Raw genomic sequence first — 11,424 nt, forward strand, 5'->3', positions numbered from 1 at the left:
TGTTATGCTATCAGAAACAAAATCATCTATGGGGTATTAGGCAGAAAAATAAATACTATAGCCAATGGTTATTTCTAATTCAACACTAAAATAAAGAGTTTGAGACAGAAAATTGGTGCTCCAAAGTTACCTATCTGAAAATGAGGGCTGTTGAACCTCCGCTCAGAACCATAATAGTTATGTTTGGGGAATTCTAGACATTCTGTAGCCGTTTCCTGAAGTTCAGAGCAATCAATCCAAGCAATCTTACTTGTTTTGGCTACTGTACAATGGTTTTGGCTACTGTACAATGGTTGTGCCTTAATTTTTTTCTTTTATTTTTCCATCTATACTCAAGATTTAAAAATACCAGACTGTGAAAGAACATTACAGTGTTAGAGTTCATATTGCTGTAATTTCTCTTTGCTTTGTGTTTTGAATTCTTTTGGCTTATCTTCTTGCTTGTTTCCCCTTTTTTATAAATGAAGTCTAAATCTGTTATTGCTACATAAAGAGTAGGCCTCTGATATGAACATCAAGAAAATTGTGATTTAGTGAAATAATAATGCACTGAACTTGGGTGACACTTTCCCTTACAACCTTTCTTCAACATTAATCATCTTCACACTTGCTCCATCAGGCAGATCAGCTCTCCCTGTTTCACAGCAGGGAAATTTGACAAAGAGGCAAGATGATATGCCAAGAATTGTCAAACTTATTAAGAACCAAAATGAAAACAGATCTCAGAGTTTCTCAATAGTAAAACCACAGTATTGGTAGCTGCCTGTATGATTTTTCTAGGTAGACCATCTCAGCTAAGCAGATAGCTTACTTACTAACAGATTCATGAAAGGGTAACAGAAAGTCAGAAAAATATATAATACTAGTCCTTGTGTTTTTGACATAAATATATGTAAAGAGGCACAGTTAATTTTCTCAGAGGTCAATGTTCTCTGAATTAATTCACAATTAATTCTTTTTTAATGGGACACAGAGCGGGTGGTGTGTTTAAAAAGAACTTCTTCCCCACCAAAGCAGTATTGACCATGTACTCTTTTTCTATATGAGAAAATAAATTCTGATGTGATACAACTGAGTTTCAGAGACTCCCTTAGAAAGTGTACTTGGGCTTAAAGTAGAACATAAGAAAAATTTAAAATATTTTTAGTATCTTTCTTGGGACAATTTTTGAATGATTCTAAGTTATTTTGTGCTTGTTTTCTTTCTCTCTTTTTTTTTTTTCAATGTCCTTTAACCCCAAACCACTAGGAGCACACATGTATTTCAGCAAGTTGGTTGTTATGTCACCTTTTAGCAAAGGAGAATGCACACCAGAGGAAACTGTAGGAGTTTTACTAAGTGGGTGCTACAAAAGATTTAAGAATGTCTGAGCTTTGCTTAAGTAATTTTGGGAAATAATTCCCCAAAGGAAGGGCGTTTTCTGGATACAGTGCTTTCATGAAGTAAGAACAATTCTATGACTGAATCTCTTCAGAAATTTTATCCAGAAGAAGAATAAATGAGAGCAAGCCTAACAGTAACCATAAAGAAGTACCAGTCACCCATATTAGCCAAGTTAGGGGAATGTTTATTCATTTGTCTAAATGTGCTCTTCTCCTTGTTTGTGTTACATTCTGGATAATGTCCATGTTTTTCCTGAATGCACACATGGCTATTAAGTGATCTTGTCTTTGTCTTAATGTATCATAGTCCCAGTGTAGCCTTGTCTCATAGTGGTCTTTTGTGAAATTGTTGATGTCCATCAGAGGAACACCAAGGTGAAGTTGTGAGGGCCAGGCAAACTCACAGCAACACTAAGGTGCGGTCCAGCTGATACTATCAAGCCAGCTCCTGAATCTCAGGGACTGTCATGCTTTCTCACACAGTTATCACATAATCCCAGGGCCTGAAAAAAAATAAACTATAATGTGAAGTGGACACTAGATGCGCAATAAGGGAAGGAAAAAGAAAAGAAGTAACTTAAATTGCAGTCTAATATACATTAAATAAGTCATCAGGCCTCACAAATAGCCAGTCAGTTTCACAAACATAGGGCACTGTGCATGTGTTTGGAGCAAAAGTCAGCTATGGTCATGAGCAACATTCATTTGGCTTCAAGAAAAATGAAGAGTCACAAAGAAAGAGGAAGAGGGACAGAGAGAGGGAGGTAATTTATCTAGGAATCTAGGATTCAGAGAATCTGACTCTGGTCATATAAAGACCAGATTTTTCCACAGAAATTAAGAAGCCTTGTGTAATTTTCATCTATACATGTGACAAATAACAAAGCAAAACTACACATATTTTATCATTCAATTTTCACTCAATATTCAGATACAGCATTTTTTATATATATTTAAACATTTGTATTTGTTATTCCACCAGGCAGTCATAAGATTAATTCATTCCACAAAAAGTTTCCAAAGACATATGACATATAACGTGGAGTGTATATTGCACGATGCAATTACATATGAGTCCTACCCTTTGAGAGTTTGTGTTGAATGAGACAGACACGTATTTTAAAAGGAATGTGAGAAACCTTAAAGATAAGACTACTTGCAAGAACAGGCTGCTGTTTACTTTCCATATTTTTGTCTTGAAGAAGTCAAAAAATGAGAGAAATGTAGATGGATTTAGGGAAACTCAAACCCCATATTAATAGCAAAAAAATACCAAAAAGAAACACACACAAAAACTGAAGTTTTCAACATTCATTTGTAACTTATTGAGAGAGGAAAACTGCAGAGCAGGGAAAGGACAGAATGCCACATTTATGGAAATGGTTTGGGTATGAATGTATGTTTGCCCTCTTTCCTAGCTTTAAATTCAGTTATTCATCAGAATTCTTATACTTATTTTTCTACTTAAAAGTGTCTCTTAAAGTTGTATCCAAATTTTAAAATATTTTTATAAATTTCTCAATATATCTTATTTGTGCTTGGTCCTGTACACTAAACTCTCACCAAACTAAGAAATTACTTCTCAAGGAGAGAGCCTGATATGAAATTTATTAATTCTTGGAGAAATTTTGAAGTATATCAAAATAGTTTTGAAATAAATGTAAAAATTTTTCTACATAATAAATGCATATTTCTTGAAGCACTTAGAGACACTTTCTCTTACTTAAAAACCTTGATATAAAAGGAATATCTATGCTATGTAAACCACAAGCTCAGTGCCTCATAAGGACTACATGTATATGTATTAATTAAATTTTGAAAAAGAGAAAGAGAAGGAGAGAGGGACAGATCCAATTAGTAATTCAAAGACTTTTTTTTAGAGCAAATTTGTTAAGTTTGGATATTACCATTTTTCAACAATGGAAATCAATATCGGCCAAATGTATATTTAAAATAGGAAGTGTGTCCTTAAAAGTACTTATAATTCTATAAAACATCCAATGAATTGTAAGTATTTGTTCTGTTGTTCAGTTGCTCAGTCATGTCCAGCTTTTTGTGAGTCCACAGACTAGAGCACACCAGGCCTCCCTGACCTTCACCATCTTCTGGAGCTTGCTCAAACTCATGTCCATTGAGTTGGTGATGCCATCCAACCATCTTATTCTCTGCTGTCCCCTTCTCCTCCTGCCTTCAATCTTTCCCAGCATCAGGGTCTTTTCTAATGAAGAATTTACTTAAATTCTATTGTGTTGCTTTTGACTTTAATATATTTCCATTATGAGGTTAATAAAAGTCCAAAATTTCAACCAAGCTCTGTTCAGTACTTTCTAACTTCCCATAATCTTTCTTCATACAGTTATTGCTATCTACGGTCACAGGAGAGAATTCAGGAAATTTTAAAGTAGTAACTTGCCATCTATATTGCAAATCAGTCACAATGTTCCATGCAGAATGGACAGAGGTGGCCCAAAGCCAGAAAATCCTGACATTTAAAAGGCCTTGACATTATTCATAGATCCGTAGCCAGTTACAAAACAAGCATAGTTCACTCTCACAATAGAGCTAATATGCAGCTGTGTAGCACAGCTCTGTTTCAGATTATTTCCTCTTTGACAGAATGACTTTGAAAGGTCAAGAGTTTGCCATTAGATTTTCATCCTATACTTTCAAATGGACTCTTTTCAGCCACTTATTATGATTATTCACTAGGAAATTCTCTATGTTATTGGAACGATGTGTCCCTTGATTAAAAGTAGTTTAAGGTACTGATTATTAAATATGAGTCTTCTAACAATGTCACTTTTAAAATTTATGTTTAAAACCTATATATCTGTCTTTATTTATATATGGCTTCCATCTTCAATTGGAGTATTAGAAATGCACCTCTATATCTTCTCATCTGGTCATCATTAAATGTATCATTAGAAGAAAGACATTTATTTTTTATGTATCAGTAATATTGTATCTGTCTATATTTATATATAATAGATGATAAGTTTGCATGGATTCAGCTAATTTATTTAATTAGAACAATTCAACTATGAAAACTGCAAATAAGAGAAATGTATTTGGACTAGCAAGGACCTAAAGAAAATGCATAATAAGGATATAGAGCTGCCCCAGAGAATCTCAGGGCCAAGAGCCCAGACCTCAGGACTGGAGTAGGCTATAATGTCACATGATTATTTCCGTGATTTACACTGCAGTTATTAAATATTGAAGTTTAGATTCAATCTCTGTTTTTCTGAATCAGTCTAAGGCTCATTCCAGTATAAAACTAAAATTATTCTGAAAACAGTCACAAACTTCTTGGGTGTTGTATATAACGGAAATATACATCTCCTAAATACTGCATTTGAAATTTTTTTTCCTCTTGAGTTAAGCTCTTACCAAATATATACACTCATATCAAGAAACCCACAAGGAAAATGATGGATTTGTCATTAAACACAACTACAATGAGCATTTGTAAATTTATCTTAAATACATTTATGCCTACTGGTACAGGCGCTCTCTAAATAGTACGGTAGCTATGGCTCTCATAGTTCCTTTTGTGAGTGCTATGTGAAACAATAAGTGTGCCTCTAAGAGGAGAAGCACAAATAATCATACAGATACATAGCCACACATTCACAAGGCTCTGTTAGCCTCTGTTTAGGGCACTGGCTCAGGAAGAGATAAAATGCTGAATACCCCATGCCGTAGAAGAATGAGTGAAGAATCATTTGGTTAGCAGAGTTTCTCAACATTAGATAAGCAAATTTCTTCATAGTTGTATCTAAAAGCATAGTTGTTTTTGAATGCCTAACTAGTTCCTATTCTATGACCACATGTGATGAGTTGGAAGAACTATATAATGAGTATTTTGCAGACATGGTGTTGTTTGAATGAAAATATATCTACTTGAAAAAAAAATTCCAATAAGTTATAACAAATTAAATTTCTGTTTAACATTTCAAATGATATATATACTTCATCTTTCTCTGATGAATCCTTATTATGGAAGTTTTAATGATGTGCCACTGAAGACAGGGGCAGAAAAAATAGAGGTTCCAAGTCTCAGCAAAACTTTGGAAGATTAGATGCTATTTTCACATATCCCAGCATGCTATAAGAAATTCATAGCAGAGAGAGAAAAACAGGGTGAGGCAGAAAGAGAGAGGGAGAAAGAGGGAGAAAGAGAAATAACACTTTGTCCTAATTTCACCAGGTAAGAGCAAATACTAGCGTCTCCTCTATGTGAGATGTTCTCTATGGCATTTTTTATTTGCTAACTAATGTTTTTATGGTTTAGACTTTAGAACATACTTTAACTCACTTTTTTCCATCAAACCAAAGTTCTTTGAGGTCAAACTGAGACTTAATTTTCTTTGTAACTGCCATAGTACCTGACTCACTCTGGGTGTTCAGCAAACTGTGTCATTTGAGATTTCATGGATTATCATGCACAGCCCCCCAAAAATATGCTGTTCCAACAAAGAGGAAAGGGAATTAAAACAGAGCATGACAATAAAAAAAAAAGGGTACTTCCCTATATGCCTCCCTATATGCAATAAATTATTGGTGGAGCAAAAATTGTTCAGACCTGGAGGGACGAAGATGCATGCTTCAGAAATGTTGCTATTCTGGAAACAAAAAATTGTACTTGAAAAATTTTTAAAAAGAAAAGTACAGTGTCTGCTTCTGCCCACCTCTCCTCTTTTGGTTAACATGTGGTGATTAGAAACTTGAAAGTAATAAAATCTCCAGGCCTTCAACAAATATTTTACATGTGATTCTACCGATGCCTTAACATATGGTTTAAAACATGCCTGGAAGTCCCTAAGATAAAATTATAAATAACTGGCCATCAGCATGCTTTGCTTATATGTGAGAAGGTAGAATATTTATGGGGAAGAATAATAAAAGGCAACAGAGACCCAAAATTTCTGAAGGGATTTTGAGAAGATATCACATGCAGTGTGTTAATATATTTCTTAGAAAATAATACAAATAGTCTAGTTCACTCAGTCTGGCTGAGCTTACAATATGTCTAATGTGTACTTGCTTTTTTGCCTGGAAAGTCAATTTTCTCCTCGTTTAGAAAGCAGGTTGGCTAAAGGAACGGAGAATTGCACATGCACAGGATGTATTGAAAATGAGGTTTATTAACTTCACATTTTCTCAATAGAAAGCCTTTCTACTGTCCGTGAAAATAAAGTCCAATACATAACTTTGGAAGCATGTTTTTTTTACAAGCCTCTACTATGAGTCCTTCGTTTGTCTTGGAGAGAAGTTGAGTTTTGTATTGGAAAATGTTATTGGAATGTATTCAGTTTCTACATTTCCTATGCTTTGATCTGGAAATGTAAAATATGTGATGTAATGAAATCTGATAGTAGGTCTTAGATGTATGTTTTAAAATTTGAAGCCATTTTATTTCAAAAATCAGGCTTCCCTTGTGGCTCAGCTGGTTAAGAATCTGCCTGCAAAGCAGGAGACCTGGGTTTGATCCCTGGGTTGGGAAGATCCCCTGGAAAAGGGAAAGGCTACACACTCCAGTGTTCTGGCCTTGAGAATTCCATGGACTGTATAGTCCATGGGGTCACAAAGAGTCGGACACGACCGAGTGACTTTCACTTTCGCTGTTTCACATATCACATGTATGAGAATCATAGAAATCAACTATGGATAAAGGAAAATACAGAATATGGGTCAACAGAAGGGAAATTCATCTAACTAAAAATAGTTGTAGGGTTTCCCTGGTAGCTCAGATGGTAAAGAATCTGCCTGCAATTCAGGAGACCAGAGTTCAGTCCCTGGCTTGGGAAGATCCTCTGAAGAAGGGAATGGCAACCCACTCCAGTATTCTTGCCTGGAGAATGCCATAGACACAGGAGCATAAAAGACTACAGTCCATGGGGTCGCAAAGAGTCAGACACAACTGAGCAAATAATACTTTTACTTTCAAGCATTCAATAGTATTTTTGTAATAAATTTATTTATCCATATATTTCCTATTTCCATTGGTCTTCCTTTGTATAGGCCCAGGCTTCCGAGATTATTGCCTTTCAAAATAAGATATTTCTATTGTATTTTTGCAGTACAACAAATTTGCTAAGCTTACATTTGTTTCAAATGTATTTATTTTACCTTCAATTTTTAAAGAAGATGCTGAATATAGTACACTAGTTTGATTTGATTTGTCTTCTTTTAGCACTATAAAAATGTTACATTGTCTTCTGCTTTCACTGTATTTGAGATGAAGGACACTATAATGCCTATCAGTTCTTTTTTTTTTTTCTGAATGAATGAATTATGTATATTTTTCCTGACTGCTTAATTTTTTTAAATAACTTTTGGATTTCAGCAACTTACCTATATAGTGGTGGCTCTCTGTATTTTTTGGTTTGGAAATCATTAAGTCCTTGGATAAGTCACTTAATATCTTTCCTCAATTTTGGAAAATATTCTGCCCTTTATTTTCTCTCTTCTTCTTCTGAAATGCCAAGCATATTTAGATTTCATAATTTGATGTCTCCTCATAGGAGAAGGCAATGGCAGGCCACTCCAGTACTCTTGACTGGAGAATCCCATGGATGGAGGAGCCTGGTAGACTGCAGTCCATGGGGTCACTACGAGTGGGACGCTACTGAGCGACTTGACTTTCACTTTTCGCTTTCGCACAATGGAGAAGGCAATGGCAACCCATTCCAGTGTTCTTGACTGGAGAATCCCAGGGACCGCAGAGCCTGGTGGGCTGCCGTCTATGGGGTCGCACAGAGTCGGACACGACTGAAACGACTTAGCAGCAGCAGCAGCAGATCTCAGATACTTTTAAAAATTATTATTATTTTCTGACTATGTTTTATTCTGTACAACTTCTACTAACTTTATTTTTTCTTGCCCCATGTCTAGTCTTGTATTATTTCCATCAAAAAATTCATTATTTTAAATATTTTATCTCATTTAATTTTTTATCTTGTATCTTATTTAGAGTTTTATTTTATTTATTTGATTTTCCTTTTATTTTATTTATTTGATTTTCCTTTTATTTTATTTATTTGATTTTCCATCTGTTTTTAAGGGTTCAGAACACTATGCAGTCTGCTCTCTAGTATGTGAAAAGAGTGCCTTCATATGATTTGTCAAAAGTTAGAATTGTTTGGTGCAGGAGGGTAATGCTATTACTGAGCTGTCACAATCAACCCAGAAATTAACATGAATTCATTCTTAGTGTTTTATTTAACTTTTAGTTATTCTCTTATAAGCTTCAGAGTCTGCTGTTATTGTCTTTATTGACTTTAGTTCAAATTATCATTTATTATTATGGCTAATGTTTTCATGAATTTCCAGAAATATGATTGTTTACCTTCTGGTTTTTAAGACTCTCGATATTTTTTATTTTAGACTATTCTGCTAAACTGTACCACATTTGGTTTTCTTTTGTTCTGAGTATGATTTATAATCAGCAGTTAAGTTCAATTAAAACTTGAAACATATAGAACATACAGTGATATCTATATGTTCTATACCTGGATCTGAACAAAAAATAAATTGGAAAAACCAGAACCTGAGAAATATGTAGAACTACAGCAAATGATCTACTCTTCATGTCACTGAAGATCCAAAAGGAGATAAGAAAGAGAACAGGATTGAAAAATTATGCAAATAAATAATGGTTGAATGTTTCCCAAATTTGACCTTAAAACTCCAAAACAATAGATTCAAAGATTAAGAAATCTAGAAATAAGATAAACTAAATGAAATACACATCAAGATCTATCTTATTCAATACTCTGAAAGTTAAAGAGAAAAATTTTGAAACTGACCAGATAGAAATGGTTTATATATAGTAAAAAAAAAAAAAAAAAGCAATTTGAACAAGAGCTTATTTCTTATCAAAAGTCCTGGAGACCTGAAAGAAATGGCACATTTTTCAAATACTGAAAAATAATAACTGTCAACACATAACTCTATACAGTGAAATTGTTCTTAAATTATGAAGGGAAAAGTGAGACAGTCTTAGATAAAAGAAAATGAAGGTAAATTATCAAGTCTTTTAAGAAGAAAATAAAAATAAGAGAAGGAATCCTGGAATATCAGAAAGAAAGAAAAATGATGAGAAGAGTAAAAATATGGCTCAATATAGTAGATTTCCCTCTATTGAATTTTAAAATATGGTTTTGGTGATTGAAACAAAAATCATATCACTGTCTAATGTGATTTGTAACATATGGAAAACACTGAAGAACTCAAAGAATATCTAAATAAATGGAGAGATACATTATGTTTATGAATTGGAGGACCTATTATAGAGAGCATATCAACTTGGTATATAAGATTGACACAATTCATATGAAAATCCCAGCAAAAAGTTTGATATATAAAGACTGAATTATTCTAAAATTCATACGGAGGGTAGATGAACTCTATAATATTAGCTCATAGTATAATAACTACGTGGCTGCAGTATTATGCAGTATTGTTGAGGTCATTTAAACAGAATAAAACACCTTGAAAGAGACCCATAAAAATGCTGACAGCTGATTTTTGACAAAGTTGCAAAAATAAGTCTATTGAAGAATAGCCTTTTCAATAAATAGTTCTTGAGCAATGGGATATCCATGGAGAGAAGGGAAATGAGCTTAACTTAAATCTCATGCATTGTACAAAAATTAACATACAATAGATCGTATATTTAAATATAAAATGTAATACCCTAAAACTTTTAGAACATAACACAGGACTTCAGGACTTAGGAGTCAGTGAAGAGTTCTTAGATATGACACCAAAAATAAGATCCATAAAAGAAAAAAAGTAAATAAATTACAATGTATCAAAATTCATCATTTTTTCCTCTGTGAAAGACTCTGTTCAGGTGATCAAAAATGCACTATAGGTTGGGAGAAAATACTAGCAAATCAAGTATTTTTGATGCATGAGTCCTTACAAAGGACTTATACTGAGAATATAAAAAGAACTCTCAAATTCAGTAATGAAAAAGGGAAGATATAATTAGAACCTGGAAAAAACACATGAAGAGATATGTAACCAGAGGATATATAGATGGAAAGTATAGAAAAATAAGTCTATTAAGAGATTTTAAAACATCACTAGACATTAGACTTAAAATACAGAGAAGATCATTATAAGTTGTATTATAAATCTTTTGTTTCATTTTTTTTTAATTTCACATATAAGTGATGTGATATCCATCTTTCCCTGTCTGACTTACTTTACTTAGGATGATAATCTCTGGGTCTATACATTTTACTGCAAATGGCATTATTTCATTCTTTTTATGGCTGAGTAATATTCCATTATATATATATATATATATATAAACAGTAGAAAAGATCAATGAAATCAAGATCAGGTTTTTGAAAATATAAAATATATAACTCTTTTACCAGGCTCATCAAGAAGAAAAGAGGGAAGAACTGAATAAGCAAAATTAAAAATGAATGAGGAGAAAACACAACTGATACCACAGAGATACAAAAATCAGAATACTATGAAGAGTTGTATACTAACAAATAGAATAACCTAGAATAAATGGACAAATTTCTAGGAACATACAACCTTCCGAAACTATCAGGAAGAAGCAGACAATCTGAAGAAACAAATGAGTAGTAGGGAAGTTTAATTTGTTAAAAAAAAAACAAAACAAAAAACTCTCAGCAAACAAAATTCCAAAACTGGAAGTTTTTATGGGGGAATTGAACAAAATATATAAAGAGGAAATATACAAATCTTCAAAATATCCCCAGAATCGAAGAGGATGAAACACTCCCAAATTCATCCCACAAGGCCACTATTACCATGTTACCCAAACCAAACAAAGACACTACAATAAGAGAAAATTACAGGCCAATATATTACAGGCCACAGATACACACACACACACACACACTATATATATATATATATATATATACACCATGAAATATTACAGTCATAAAAAAGACTGAAATTCTGCTATTTGCAACATAAGTGAATGAACCTAGAGAATATTCTGCCTACTGAAAGTCAGACAGGGAAAGAAAACACTCTATGTTAT

Source organism: Bison bison, unplaced genomic scaffold, assembly GCF_000754665.1.
Source record: "Bison bison bison isolate TAMUID 2011002044 unplaced genomic scaffold, Bison_UMD1.0 scf7180017864098, whole genome shotgun sequence".
Lineage (NCBI taxonomy): Eukaryota > Metazoa > Chordata > Mammalia > Artiodactyla > Bovidae > Bison > Bison bison.